Source organism: Lygodium microphyllum, chromosome 23 (assembly GCF_053477565.2).
Source record: "Lygodium microphyllum isolate KBCC chromosome 23, Lygodium_microphyllum_v1.1.10, whole genome shotgun sequence".
Taxonomy (NCBI): Eukaryota; Viridiplantae; Streptophyta; class Polypodiopsida; order Schizaeales; family Lygodiaceae; genus Lygodium; species Lygodium microphyllum.
In genome coordinates, this window is record NC_141157.1 from 124332706 (window position 1) to 124348065 (window position 15360).

Here is a 15360-nt window from a genome sequence, read left to right on the forward strand (position 1 = left end):
GTCATTTACAGTAAATGCAGTATATGACATTGCCTCTCTACACTCTTGAAGAAAATAGCATCATTTATCACTCAAGATCTCAAAGGAGTTGATTTTCTGAATGTCGGGAAGGTGTTTGAATGTCAAATTGCAAGTTTTAGACTGCATATTCTCTTCACTGCAGTAAGAATACATGAGATAGAGATACAATACTTGCAGAGTCTATGTATTGATTAAAATACCTACGAGTTATCCCACATGCTTGTGGATGTTTCTAATTTTGTAAAGGGCTAAAATACCATGTTTCTTTGGTGCTGAAAATTATTGTAGGAAACTGGTCAAACGGTCTTGAATTGTAGGAAATTGATCAAACTGTACTGAGTTGTAGGAAACTGTAATGAATTGCAAGAAATTGGTCAAACTATCTTGAATTGCAGGAAATTGGTCAAACTGTCCTGAATTGCACGAAACTGTCATGAACTATAGGAAATTGTCCTGAATTGCAAGAAAACTTGTCCTGAACTGTAGGAAAAGGAGTCAAATACTTACAGGTTGTATACATCACTAAATACCTAAGGTGCAACTATTGCAAATGCTCAAGGAACTGACAATATCACTCAAATTGTGGGAGAAAAGCTAGACAATAAAAATTTTGCCTTATGGAAGTCCCGTATGAAGAATTTTTTGGTTGGCAGAGGTTATTGGGACTTATGTATAGGTGATGAGATTGAACCTGAAATGCCTGAAAGGAATCTGACAAATGATCAAAAAAGGGCTCATAAGCTATGGACTGAGAGAGCATGCAAGGTGTTACATTGGTTTTTCTTATATATATCAGATACTATGGTTATACAAATTACTAGATGCAATTCCCCAAAGGATGCATGGGACATACTCAAGAAGAATTATGAAAATGTAACACATGCAAGAAAGATTTAGCTAAAGCAACAGTTCAATAGCATGTCTAGGAATGACAGAAGCATTCATGCCTACACTATAGAGATCAATAACATAGTGGATCATCTTGCCACCATTAGATCTTCAGTGTTTGAGGATGATATGATTGTAGTGATATTGAATTGACTTGACTTGCCAAAGAGTATAAAGCATTTGATATGTCTATTTTTGTGAGCTAAATCCCCTGAATGGGATGAGCTGATTGCTTTGTTGCTGCATGAGGAAGTTAAGCTTGGGTTGGATACAGGTTCTAGTACGTCTCAAAGCAGAGACATTGTTCTTTACTCTAGCCAGCATGGCAGAGGCGGCAGAGGCCATGGCTCTTTTTGAGGTAGAGGAGACACTCGAAACACTTATGGACAGTAGCAGCATAATGCCTGGCATGGCACGAATACACAGGGCCTAGCGGTTTTCGAGGTAGGGGGAGATTCCCTAGAGGCAGAGGAGGATCCTCGCAGTCAAATGATCTGTCGAACATGGAGAAGGACTGCCATTATTGCAGTAGTTATGGGCATATAGCCAAAGATTATCATAAGAAGCAAGCTGCCATGAAATCCAAGGATAGACAACATGTGTGACTAAGAATGCATCTAGACAGAACAGAGATTGCTAAAATTAAATCATGTTTATAGGTTGAATTCAGAGTCAAAGACCTTGGTGAGTTGAAGTATTTTCTTGGAATTGAGGTAGTCTCTACACCTCAAGGTATATAGCTGCTCTACAGAAGCAATATGCTCATGACATGTTACAGAAGTAGGGTATGGCTAAATGCAAGCCTATGGAGACACCTCTTGATCAGAATGTCAAGCTGCAGATTGATGTTGGGAATGACATAGAGAATGTGACCATGTATCGACAGATGGTGGGCGGCTTGATATACCGTCCTGAATTATGTTATGTAATGGGGCTGATTAGTCAGTTTATGTAGAAGCCTCGCAAGCCACATTTAGATGTAGTCAGGAGGATCATGAGATATGTAAAGGGTACTATAGATTATGGGATGTTTTATGCATATGGAAAATCCCTTGACTTGATAGGGTTTATTGATGTTGATTGGGTTGGTTGTGCCTATGATAGGAGGTCAACCAGTGGTTATGAAATTGGATTAGGTAGTAGTATGATCAGTTTGGCAGAGTAAGAAACAGCCTACTATTGCATTGTCTAGTACAAAAGCTGAGTACAGAGGAGCTGCCTTAGCAGCTTCTTGCAAAGCAGTTTGGTTGATGAAACTGTTGAAAGACTTGGGAATACAACTAGAAAGCAAAGTGAGATTACATTGTGATAACCTCAGCAGTGTTATGTTGGCTAGCAATCCTGTCTACCATGCTAGGTCCAAACATATTGAGGTTCACTACCATTTCATCAAAGAAATGGTTCTTACAAGGAAGATTGACTTGATTCATGTGAAGACTGAAGACCAAGTAGCATATATATTTACCAAGTCTCTTGGTAAAGAAAAGTTCATATACTTTAGACAGCTACTTGGAGTTTATCAGATGGTTTGAGCTTGAGGGGGAGTGTTAGAATATCAAACTCCCGTTACTCTTCAGTCATTCTATCTTTATGTGTGTGACCAACATTAGTTGGATATAGCTGCACACATGTGTGACATTCAATAAGTCGCTGTAGTCAGTGACTTAACCACAGTTAGTATTGGTTAGTCATAACTATGTGTGTAAGTCTCTTTCAGTGAGTATGATGGAAGTATAATGGAAGAACAATAACAATGAGTTGAGGCTCATCTTCTACTCCACTCTATCTCTCTCCCTCTCTTCCAACAAGGGTTACTAGGGTTACCCTCTAAGACAACTCTTTACATGTCCGACAATGCCTTCACAAGAGGCAAACAACTGCTCAAACCTCCCCAGACATAGCTAACCTAATCTTGAGACTTCATGCCTTGATTATGCTAGTCCTCAATGCAAGAAAGAAAATTTCCCAAAATACACATAACACATTGTGCTTAAGGGAAAATAACTTGGAAAGGAAAGACATCACCTAGACTAGCCGCAAAAAGTTTCCACATAGCAATTGCTTCCTTCAGCTACTCCTTCAAACATGTCTAGTGTAGCACTAAAAAAAAACCATTAAATACACTCGCACCAAACATACACATGGCATTTTGATCTATAAAATACATGATCTTCTTAGTATATACATTGCATCTTACCAAGATAAACAAAAAATGGCATAAGATGTGAGGGCTAGCCTCATACTACATATGCAAGTCAACTCCTTGCAATCTGATCATCGGCATTTAATATTGGGATTTTGTATATCCACAAGTCCAACCTTCCCACTGATATAACAACGATATGGGTTATCCCTTCTTGGGTGCTATTAGCTAAATGAATGACCTCATTGGACTCATGTGTCCTACCTTGATTGTCATTTAAATAGATTGGTCATTCGAGCCTCCTAAAGACCCTCCTATAGAGATAATCACATATTTATGCTCCTTTAATGTTAGTCTTACAATCCAAATTAGGTAGAATTTCAATCCTAGGCCCATCGCATACATGCGTCCTAGAGTGGTGCATAATATTGTTAGATGTATCACTATGGCATCTGATCTCATCCACTTGGGAATTGACCATGGTATGTCCACTTGGAATTCTTGGCCTTTCATCTAGCACACCAACCATAGTTTTAGAGATTTTACATTCCTCTTTATATTCTTGCACTGCCTCAACTTGCCACATTCATCTAATGAACTTATTAGTATGACCAACTTGCCTCACATACTTATGACTTTCATCCAACACATGGACCTTTAGCATTCTATATTTTCTTTATATGGGAAGCCTTTACTTGCCTCTATCCACATTGCGACTTCTCACTCATAGACATCATGCTTTTACTAAGAGGAACAACATCCACCCGCAAGCATGATTCACTTTTAGATGGAAAAGGTCTCTCAAGAGCCTTTCCAAGAGAAAAATATGAACCACTCATAGGACACTCATCCACACTTGTATTCCCAATGATTCTATCGATTTGTCCTTCACATTTACCTCTCATGGAAGTGCTATAAGCCCTACTAGCATATTATCACTGCACATAGAACTCACATTGCCTGCCTAGAGACTTTGACTACCAAGATCCCCCACACAGGTTGGCTTGGTATTAGCAAGTGAATCATCTCCTTGTAGAAAAGGTTGGATACTTGGATGCTCTTGCAATGAGTGGGAAAAAATTCAAAAGTCTTTCCAATATCTTTGAATATACTACTCATAGTTAATTGCTTGCATCTTAGCCTCACTTAATGACTTAGGATCTCACATCCTCACTTGGATTTGTGTATTGATCACTAAGCCACTCATAAAGAGCTCACACAACACATCATTCGGCAATAGAATATCTCTTCTTGGTCAAAGTCTAAGAATAACATCAAAGGCTCTAACATATTCTTTGATGGAGATATATGATTCTTGCCAAATCTGAGCAAGCTCCCCCAATACCAAAGTCATGGGAACCTACTTCTCATACTCATCTAGGAATTTGTCACATAGCAAGTGAGTTTTTGACAATTTCAAACATTGAAAAACATAACTCAAGAATTTTCAACCACTTTCCATGATAGACACAAGAGATACGATATAATATGTAATAAATCGACACTTATGCTAAATCTCGCACACCTGACCCAATATTTCAAAACATGGAGTTGTTGATGCCATCACATAGCCCAGTGACACTCACCTTCGTGCTTTGTCTCTCCATTTCTTACATCTTGTCACAAATCAACACCCATTTCCCCTCATCCCATTTGAATAGAAATCATGGTAAGAGAGAAAGAGGAGAGAGAAATACTAGATCTTGATCTTTTCATAGTATGCATCATTTTTCTTGCTATCTAGAGTGGAATAGAGTGAAAGAATTCAGCATCTCATGCTAGGAGGGTTCTTGCTGATTCCAGTGGCTAGCAAGCTCCATTTTTCTCCCATTCAAAGAGGTGCCTAAAATACGTCCCCTCCCCATCACATTTAGTTTTCTTCATTTGGAGGCTCTCAATCCTCATTAACACTAACTTATAAATTAACGGATTCATTTTCCTTGAATTTGTACTATAGGCAAGTGGTTTGCTTAAAATTGGATACTCAAGTAGACTAGAACTTGAAATTTAAAAACACAAGCGCGTTCTTGGTATCCAAAAATGCTACCCTAGCCTCCTGGATATTGTTTTTGGCTTTTAAATCAAGTAGCTACTTTATAATGTCAAATCTTACGGCCAAAATGGGAGTTAAACGGATTGGGATCAACAAATGGACACTTGTGTTGGATTCCTTACATTGAAATACACCTAGAAAAACTCCAATTTCTTGATCTGTGAGATCGACACATTTTTTGCTGAAACCGTCACTTTTACAGCTCCCATGCCACTTTTGCACTTTAAATTCCACCTTAAAATAAACTCTCACATGTGCTATGTATTTATTGATGGGCGTGTTTTGAGTACGTATATAGAGGTTCAAAAGCCTTGAATGTATGAGAGCTACCTAGGAGCTTATGACCCTAGGGGGTGCTTGGTATGGTGCTACAAAATGCGCAACTTGGACTATGATTTGGATCTATGATCTAGGTGGATTGCTACTTTTTCTCATGTGCAGAGAAAATGTGGTTATTTGGATGTTTGACTTGAGTGGATGTATCATTGGCACATTTGGAAGATGTGCAGATCAGGAGGGGTTGGTTGTTGTGATTCTAAGCATCCACTTGCAGAGATTTGACAATGACTTCTTGACTAGTTGTTCATCTCACATATGCAAAAGTGCATGGGGAGTTTTTTGTTTTAGACATAAGGCAAATATTTTCAAATAAGGACTTGCGAACTAAGGCTATTGTGAACCATTAGAAGGCTAACGGAAATGATGAGGCCTCCATGTGGATTTACCTTTTGAAGGTCTTAAAAGCATGTGATTTGGAGCATAAGAGTTGTCATTTGTGAGGAGGAAAAGAGGAAGGACCTTCGCATGGCGAAGGCATGGGGAGATGTCATGCAAACTTTTGTTGTCTAGTGCGGGATCCCTCCAACCATAGCATGAATCAAAGTCTTCTAAGTTCCTAGTTTTTGTGATCATGACTCTTGGTGTAGGTGCACTTTTAAGTGCAAAAAGCAAATATTCTCTAGCAAGTGCTTGAAATACTAATTGTGCTTCCACAAACCTTTGTCTTGCACTAGATAAGAGCTTTAGTAGTACTAAGTCAATTACTTCCTAGAAAAGCTTTAAGATTTTACAATGCCTGATGGGACCAAAAAAATGGGCCGGCACTGGCTATAACACTAGCCAGACCTCATGCATGCAATAGACACCTCTAACACCACCCGACCTCATCGTCCAGGAGCATCTGTAATAACTAAATGCGCACTAGATACTTCTAATATTGGGTTTGCAGCTAGATAAGAATCCAAGGAACCTTCCCCAAAACCCCTCAAAGGGTGTATCCCATACATATTGGTAATAAGTACAACGTATCACACACAAAGGAGGCACCCCACCCACTGATTGCCATGACCTCACTATTGCTCTCCTACATCTTGGGGATTGGCCCCTAGATGCGCTACTTTTACATATAAACACATTCGCACAAGACTCCTCTCTTTGTCAGCGAGATCCAGGAGATACGATGGTTCTTACCAATAATTTTCCCCAAGAAATGAACGACCAACCTACGGCAAAGGAAGTCTCACCCTCTCAAGCGTGGGTCAAGTATAATTCAAACAATTGCTATGCATTTCCAGGAGTTGATACCACATGTATGATTAATGCAATAGTGGATGTCTCATCGTGCACAAACAGTTTTGTTTCAAAATCAGCCTATGTGCTAGTATGCAAACAATCTTTCCATGAATTTCAACTAATACACGTATATGCTTCACATCTGCATAAACCGACTGACAAGGCCAACAACATAGCTCAAGTCTGGCCTTGTGATAGTCATGTAAATCAAACTCCCTACTATCCTCTTGAACATAGTAGGGTCTTCTATCTCATCCCCAAAGTCGGCACTCAACTACACATTTTGCTCCAATGGTACTGAAAGAGCCTTGCTGTCATACCATACTTGGATAACATATCCAAGCCATACTGCCTTTGGGATAGCCATATACCATCATCACATCTGATCACCTCAATACCAGGAAAATATCTCAGCTCACCCTAATCTTTCATCTCAAACTTCTTCTTCAAGAAGTCCTTAACTTCAGCAATCCCATTGTCACTCTCACTTGTAATAATCAAGTCATCCACATAGATGACTATGATGACCAAACCTGCATCTCCCTTTCTCACATAAAGTAAGTAATCAGCATCAGAAATACAAAATCTAGTATTGACAATATACTCTCCAATCTTGTCAGACCATGTGCTAGGTGCTTGCTTCAGCCCATAGACCGCCTTCTTTAACCTGCACACATATGTGGGATGCTCTAAATCCTCATAACCTGATGGCTACTCCATATATAGTTCTTCTTGCAATTCACCATGCAAGAAGGCATTCTTAACATCCATTCGCTGCAAACTCCAACCTTTGGTTGCTACCAAGGCAATCACACATCTAACAGTTGCCATCCTAGCAACTAGACTGGATGTCTCTTCATAATGTATGCCATATTTTTGAGCATAGCCTCTTGCAACCAGCCTAGCTTTATACCTGCTAACTGAACCATCTGCATTATGCTTGACTTTGTAAACCCACTTACATCCAATAGCTTTCTTACCCTTAGGTAAGGGTGCCAAATCCCAAGTCTTATTGGCTTCTAATGCAGCCATCTCCTCATTCATTGTTGCATCCCAATGAGTGTGACCAACAACATCCTCAAAACAAGTGGGCTCAACATCCTCAATTAGTTTCACCATATAAGCATAATGGTGAGCTAGATAACCTTCAAAACCAAATCTTTTAATAGGGTATCTGACCCTGCTGATCTGTGTACCACATTTGCGTACCAGCGGATCACTCAATGGATCCTTTACATTACTATGAGCTCTCTGTACACCTGGTGTCCTGATTGAAGGAATACCAAGCTCATCATCCAAACTCTTTGAACCACTAGAATCTCTATCAAATCTCAAATGACTGGTAGATGCATCATTACCATCCAACACTTTCTTCTTTCCTTTTTCCTTCCCTGCAACACTTATAGATCCACCTGAAGATGTGGGGCTACTCCTTAGTCTCCCAGACCAAGGGCTCACTATAGGTATAGTACCACATGATGTTTTTGGTCCACTAAGACTCCATGATTCTTATTTTTCTTTCTGCACATAGCTATCCTTATCATTATCATCATCTAATACATCACCATCAGGTGCATACAAGCTGTCCATCTCATCAAAGATAATATCCCTGCTCACTCTGAACTCACCTATGATAGGGTTATAATAGCGATACCCTTTTTGCTCTAAAGAGTATCCAATAAAAATACAAATTTTTTCCTTTGGATCAAGCTTCTTCCGTAGCTCATCTGGCACATGAACATATGCAACACATCCAAATACCTTCAAGTCTGATACATCGGGCTTCTTGCCAGTAAAGCATTCTTCAGGAGTCATCCCATGAGCTACAGCTGTGGGGGTTCTATTCATAATATAGACAGTATTATGGACAGCCTCAGACCAAATTTTTTTGGGCATATTCTTTTCAGCCATTAATGCCCGTGCGACTTCTGCAATATGCCTATTTTTTCTTTCTGCAATCCCATTTTGCTGTGGGTTATACCTGCAAGTAAATTGCCTCTTTATCCCATGAGTCCTCAAGAAGCCAGTATACTCATTAGAGAGGTACTCTCCAACTCCATCTGATCTCAAGAACTTCACTTTTAAGCCTATTTCTATTTCAATAGCTACCTTAAAATATTTGAAGTGCTCAAACACATCATTATTTTTCTTCATCAAGTATATCCATAACTTTCTTGAATAGTCATCAATAAATGTGACAAAGTATTTGCTGCCACCAAGAGATACATTCTGTGTAGGCCCCCAAACATTTGTATGCACTACATCAAGTATTTTTCTACTCACTTCTCTATCATGCAAGAAGGGTTGTCTTGCCTGCTTACCAAACTAGCATGCTTCACAGACTTTATGCAATTCTGCAACTCTAAATGAAGGCAACCCTGTAACCAATCCTCTAGATTGCATTTATTTCAGCCTTTGCACATTTTCATGTCCAATATGTTTATGCCATATTTCAATATCTACAACTACTCCTTTTCCTTTAGCATACACAGCAATATCCATTGCAAGAATTCCAATATCTAAAGTGAACATGTGGCCAACTCTACTTCCTTTTGCGACCAACCTGCACTTATCATTAAAGTCTTCTACAAAACAACATTTTGCATTGAATCGGACATGCAACTCCTGCTCTACCATTTGGCCAACAAACATTAGATTCTTTGTGATTGATGGTACATGTAATACATCTATCAGACTCTTTGTTTGGCCATCATACAAGGACAAGGGAACCTTTCCAATGTGTGAAATTGGGTGACATGAATCATCACCGATCTGTACATAACCTGGATTTTGTAAGTCGTGCATCTCTCCAAACCATTCAACATGACTGGTCATATGATTAGATGTATTTGAATTGGCATACCATACATCATCATGTGTCCCCTTTCCTGTAACTGCATTCATCATATGCTGCATAACAAACAAACGCTCATTTTTGTCTTCATTCTATTGTGAAGATGATGCATAGTTTCCTTGCTGCAATTTACCACTGCGAATATCATCCTTCTTAGCATAACAATTGGCTGCAATATGACATGTTTTACCACAATAATGGCAAACAATAGTAGAATTTCTAGAACCTCTATTTTGCCATCCACCTCTTCCTCTAGAGCTCCCCCTGCCGCTAAAGTTTCCTCGTCCTCCTGAAACCTGCATTTCACCAAATTGCTAATTGAACTTGTTTTGATGGTTATCACCAACATGTCCCATACCACGACCTCTCAAAGAGGATCTACCACATCCTCATTTTCTTCACCTGAAACAAACTCATAAAGGCCCTTTCCAATGAGGAAGTTCATCACAAGGAACTTCCATGAAGGGTAGTTGTTCTTGTCAAGCTTCTCAATAATGGGATTTCCATTGTTCTGCCATTATCACAAACAAGGATACAACACAACAAGCTAGTCTTCTGCAATCTTTCACAACACGTGCACATCAATACATCAAGCAACCTTTTTCACTGATTGCTCAATAGTACATGTAATCTGCAACCTGTTTGTAGATAAACCTTACGTTTGCTTCTTGCAAACACCTCAAATATTATAGATTCGAAATCTATAACCTGTGCACACTTTCAATCAATATAGCCGAAATCACAATGTACCCTGAAACTGTTGTCCACAACCTTGAAGCTCTAAAATGGGGCCTGAAATGGCCTCACATGCCCAAATCTCACAGCAATCTAAGATTTTCTCTTTACCTTGCTTCCGGTGCCTCCACAGACACTATCCAAGAGAGAGAGTGGAAGAATGGGAGAGCTTCTTACCTGTTGCTTGCTTGCTCAAACCTTGCTTCTTCTCCTTCACTTTAGCCTCTCTTAGTGGCACGGCTCTAATAGCATGTCAAGAATCGTGTGGTGGGGGACTTTGCTTGAGCTGTTGCACCAAACACACACTGTATACACAAGAGGAAGCTCACTCAAGAACATAAGAAGAGGGATGGATGCCAAAACTTTTTCTTACTAATTTTTTCTTCTTCTTCCACACAGTATACAATGTACACAAAGTATAGATAAGACACAACATAAAGGAAAGTGGCCTTCTTAGTCAAACAATACATAATCGAGTACACTAATCGATTGGCGCTATATCACTACAAGATATAGACCTTATAGCGACGTTTAAAGCGACGAAAATACAAACAATAAAATTTGCCCCCGTCGTCGCAAAAAGCGTCGTTATTGACGACGCCATAGAATCGTCGCTATATGCATCGCTATATGCGTTGCAAATGCGACGCATATAGCGACGGTTACAGAGAATTTGCGACGCTGATAGCGACGGCAATAGCGACGCGTGCAGTAAATTTGCGACGCAAATAGCGACGGTAACAGAGAAAAAAAAAATTTGTGGCAGGGCAGCAAGCTGCCCTGCCACATATAGCACTGTGTGCTGTATGAGAGCCATACAAAATAGTTTCTGCACTGCTTCATATAAAGCGTTTGCAAACAAAAAGAATGTATACTGAAATCATAAAACTGATGGATGAAATGAATACATGATATCGCATAAAATGCGATTGGTACAATCATAAAACAATATCACTAATACATAGAAAATGTCTACATAGATCGGGCGACTAAAAACTAAAGGTATGTGAGCTCTAAGGATCCAAGGGCGAGCTACAAATCGTCGTCCCCCGAAAGCTCTTCCCGCTGTAAAGGAGCATCAAACGGATTCTGTAGAAAAAGAAACAACATATCAATCCACCATACAATAATGCATTCAAATATCTCATGGTAACTACGGACAAGAAAGATGAGTGACTTACTGGGCCGCCGCGTCTATACAATCGGTCGACCAATGATCTGAGACCGTGCCTCTCCGCATATCGAGTCTCAAGGCCTTGGGGATAGCGATTTGTAATGGAGTGCTGCAAAGAAAACAAAATGCTAACTGTTAGAAACATGATTGTCAGTACAAAGAATATCTCAAAAAAACAAATAAGCAAAACAAAAGAGAATCTTACAAAGTCCTCCAAATATGTCCTGTGGCCGCCACTCCCAAGATGATGTACCGATCCGGCCTCGATTCGTGCCCTCGCCGCCTCCCGCTGCTGACTCCAACTTCCTGGCGAATTTGTAGCCTCCTCCCTCAGTCGGTGCCAGTCGTCTGCATCTAACCACTCGGGCTTTGGAGCCCCACTCTTGATTGCCTTGCGTGCGTCGGATCGTCTATGTGACATGTATGCACGCATGCAATCCATCATCCAGCCCGTAGAGAATCTATCCACTGCGGCTGGCACTGGGAACTCCTCGTGCAAGGATGCTACTATGTACTCCTTGCTCCCCTCCGGTATGTTCCTCCAATGATCCAGGACGTTGTGCCGAAAAACTTGTTGGCACAACTCCCTCATGCGAGCCATCACCCTCCTCCCCTCATCATTCATGATGATGGCTCCTGACCTGCCATCCACTAGGTATCCATAATCCCTAGGAGTGTGCCGTGTATGGGCCCTCTCCCATCTCCGTCCACGCTCCTGGGCATATCCAGGAGATCCCTGAACATCCGGTGTACCGACGAGGGTACCCTCTCCCGGAGTGCCACACAAAGGGGTGCCGCCAGAGGGTGTGCCACCAAAAGGAGTGCCACCAGAGGGGGTGCCACCAAAAGGAGTGCCACCAAAAGGCGTGACATCTGCCGACGGCTGCGCAAAAGCCGGAGTAACTGGAGTGGACGTCCCCACAGGTGTGACAAATCCTGGCGGTGACCGAGCTCCAGCTGAACGACGAGACGGAGACACCGCGTCCGTGTCTCCACAGCAGCACCCCCCTGATCCTCCTGTAGTCGCAGTCCCTCCCTCTGGCCCAAGTCGCAAGCGTCGAGATCGTCTACTCGAAGCTGAAGCATCTGATCGCGCCGAAGCTGATCTAGCAGAGCGTCCTGATGAAGAACGAGACAGCTCCTGATCTGCTATCTCTCTGAATCTCGCGAGCTGATCTCGAGACATACGTGCCATCATCTCCTGAAACTCCTCATCGCTCATCCCTCGACTCATCCTGAAAATGTCGATACCTGCGCAGATAAAAAATAATGTTAGAATAATCAATTTAAACTATACAAAGCACATTAATAAAATCATTTTTGAAAAATCCCTCTTAAAATGCATATCTTATCTACCTTTATGGAAGATCTAAACAACGAATTGAGTAATACAATTCTCCAAGAATGAAGTATTCTATGGTCCCATGTTAATCTCCTGACACAACTCTGCATACACTGGAAGGTCGATAGACATGTCACCACAAAACAACGAGTCTGTCTCGTTCTCAAAAAATTCTACGACTTCTGTATTTCCATCATTGTTAGCCGATGCAGGCTCCAAGCTTGCGGTGGCCTCCACCCCTTGTAATTTCGATCCCTCTATTTGCATATTTTCTTCATCGATGCCTGGAACATCGCTTTGATCGTATACTCTCGCACCTCGAGGAGTTGAAGGTATAACATACCACCATCGAGGTTGTCGGGGATTTGGATAGAAGATTACCTGTTCACAAACACTTACAAACTGTCTTCAAACCATTGTGACATAAACCATGTCGTATTACAATTAGCAAGCAAATGCCTAGTTGCACCTGTTCACAATGCGCCGGCAACACAAAGGTGTCGCGCAAATCCATCCATTTTTTTTCGGAATCTATTTCGAGAAATCCAGATGGACCTCGTCGAACTGTTGCGCCAGCTCCTCCAAGTACCACTTTGAACCACTGCACGTCGAATATTATCATGGAGAAGCTACGGTAATCCACCGTAATAATACTTTGCAAATTCCCAAAATACTCCATCTCATCCACAACCGTGTTCGGATCCGTTGTTCGTCGTCGGCTCTCTTGCTCAAACCTTGCCATGACACCACAGTCCATTGTGGAGCGCATTTTGTCAATACGCTCCACTCGAAAATGCCGTCCGCGCGACCACGCTGCACTATATATTTTGTACTGCACATTGAAACACTCAAATTAGATGTAGCAAGCAAATTTAGATACGACACATTCTAAACCCCTCATTACCTTTGGACTACATCCCCTCGAGAACTCCCACTCCTCCATTGAGACCTCTGTCCCTTCGCTGGATGCTGCGGTCAAGGCTCCATGCAACCATCGTGTTGACATAAACCGCGGCATCTCCTCCATGCCTTTGGGATATCGAATATGTCGATGACGCGTACTGCGTCGGAATTCGGCTCGTGCTTCCTCTCGATCTTGCCTTGCAATCTGGTACTTGGCGAGCCACGTCTCCATGGAGGCATGGTGCAACATACAAAAGCGATTCACCTTCTCTTCCATTGAGGCATCCATTCTTTTTTCTACCCCATTTCCAACCACCACATCTCCAGTCAGCCTGTCATCGTCCTTCAGCGTCCATAGCATTTCATTGTCTGGTTCCACCGTTGGTAGCCATTGTGAGATATGCACTAACGCCTCTGACACCAACCAACCTTCCACCATGCTACCTTCCGGACGAGCTCGTTGTCGCACAAAGCCTTTCAGGGTTTTCATGAAGCACTCCAGGAAGAACATCCATCGCGTATGGACAGGTCCAGCAATCTCCACTTCATCCACAAGATGCACAAGAAGGTGAACTTGTATCGTGAGCATGCTAGTGGGCAGGTATTTCTCAAAGAGACAGACCGTCTCAACTGCTCCCCGCCTTGCGGATTCAATAGAGGACGTCTTAATCTCTTTCTGTGAGATCCATTGCACCAAAGTCGACAGCTTGTAAATGGCCCCGTGAATTTCTGGAGTTAGGCATCCCGCGATCGCGATCGGTAGGACAAACTGCCAAAAATGAGAAAGCATTAAGAATAATGGTCACTTTTCAAATTTCAAAATGTCCACGCTAATTAAAATCCATTCTGTTCACAAACCTGACATATCTTATGCCAATCATGGGATTTTAGCCCAAAAATCTGGTCATCTTTAGAAAATGCGGACCTGAGAGAACGCATCATACCCGTCGGAGTGCAGATAGACTTGATTACTTGCTTCACAATGCGCTCTTCTTTGGTAGACAAAACCCAGGGAGCGCGAGGAAGCTGCACTCCCCCTTCAGCACTCGACTGCGGCCAAAGCGCCTCCATCTTACCTACCTCCTTTAAATCCATTCGTGCCCCTATAGTGTCTCTCTTTCCTGTGATGTGGTCCCATAGCAAGCTGCCCACATTTTTGAAAATATGCATGGGATCCAACAAGTGGTTGACCTGTAAGTGGGTCCAATATGGCAACTCGTAGAAAACTGAGAACCGCCGCATTCCATTTGGATGTGAATCCGGGTTTACCATTTTCAGCTCATACCAGCTTGCAGCGTTCATACGTGCTGGAGGTCGTCCAAGAAAACCTTCCCTGAGTTCATGATCCTCCGGCAAGAAAGCGGCGTGTCCTTGGTATACCATCTTCTTCATGGTTCGTGACCTTCGGGAGTCTAACTGTGGCCCACACAATGGACATGCATGATAACCTGAGGTAACGAGACCTGCAAGGCGATCCACGACCTAGTGAATACTTGATTGAATGAAATAAAATATAGATATTACCGGCGAGAACAAAGGTTTGCTCACCTGAGCACTCTCCCAATCCCGGAAAGTCATGCATCATCCACATGAGAATGGCTCGAATGTTGGCTGACCGCCGACCATCGCGCCTGCTCATATCTTGCACCGTGACCCCCTCCTCCCACAAAATCTT